The sequence below is a fragment of the Elephantulus edwardii genome, unplaced genomic scaffold (assembly GCF_000299155.1).
Source record: "Elephantulus edwardii isolate Elephantulus edwardi_28Jun2011 unplaced genomic scaffold, EleEdw1.0 scaffold00111, whole genome shotgun sequence".
In the NCBI taxonomy this organism is placed as follows: Eukaryota; Metazoa; Chordata; class Mammalia; order Macroscelidea; family Macroscelididae; genus Elephantulus; species Elephantulus edwardii.
In genome coordinates, this window is record NW_006399861.1 from 4,027,125 (window position 1) to 4,028,557 (window position 1,433).

Here is a 1,433-nt window from a genome sequence, read left to right on the forward strand (position 1 = left end):
CAAGGATTCTGAGGCTCTGTCTAACATACTTTAGACATGTTGTAAGAAGAGACCGGTCCTTGGAGAAGGACATCATGCTTGGGAGGGTTGAAGGCCCTCTATGAGGTGGACTGATTCAGTAACTGGGTTAATCAGGATGGGAGTGTCAGAGACAGTACGATTGGCACAGGACAGAGCAGAGTTTAGGGCTGTTCTACATAGGGTCGTTATGAGTCGCAAGCGACTCGACGGCACATAATAACAACTACAAAGTTTGAGTACTGTAATGTAACCAATTCTTTCCCCATTGGTTCAAACTATCACTTTGGAGGTGCCATAAGCAGAGTTCTGAATTCCAAAGATTCTGAGTTCCTCAACTCTACCAGTAATTACCCTACCCTCTCCTCAAGTCACAACAATATTGTGAATCACACTCAGTTACATTTACTGTGCTTGTCAGCAGGAATTGATCTTAAAACTGAGTTATTTAGAAAACATTTAATTCTTATAGACCTTTGTACAAAATATTTTCAAACTGATGAGGTCCTAGATCAAATGCATCTAATTTCCCCCAACAGTTTGAATAGCAGAGAAATAAAGAAATATAATAAATCATGAATCATTAATCAATCACGAATACTTGGGAAGTTTTACTCTTTTAGTCCAGAGGTGATAATATAATGCCAATAATAGGAACTGCATGTTGGCGAGAGATGAGATAAAGAGGGGAAAATGAGGGAGGTTATGAAAGCTTACACTAGGCCATTTTTTAGGGGCGAGGAAGGGAACATAAAGGACAAATAATAAGAGAAAACACCCTCTTTTGATGGAAAAATAAGATAAATTTGTCAAAAGCATCAAGTAAGCTGGTTCTCAAATAAAAAAATGAAGTAAGTCAACAGAGGAATGAACGTAAAGATCCCTCAACAGGGAAAGTGAAAAGGAAGGGGCATGGTGGAGAAGGCATCAGCTTTATTTTTAACTAATCCAGAAGTGAGTAACTTTTCTTACAGTGCTGGTAAAAAAGCCTCCTGCTGAGTTTCCATATTAACTTCACGCTGAGGTTCTGCAATAAGCATACCACCAATGTTGAAGGAATAGGCAATAGAAAAAAAACATTGTTTCCTAAATAAATGTAAACACAGACAATTGATACCAACCCCAATGGCTTATTGTGAAAATTAAATGAGATCATGATTATGAAAGTGCATACATTTCTCTTCTCTGCCAGTCGGCTGATAACAAAGAACCCACGAATATCTCAGATGAAAAAGAAGACTTTTCAAAAGAGACTGGTAGTGCATGCTAGGAAAGGATGATACAATTATGGGGGAAAGGAGAATGTTGTTATTAGTTGTTGCCTACTCACTGACAAAGAGGGAATTGGGACTCCTGTTAACCTCTACTGTAGATCTTTCTAGAAGGAGTCTGTCCAACTTTCTCCCATGGCATGG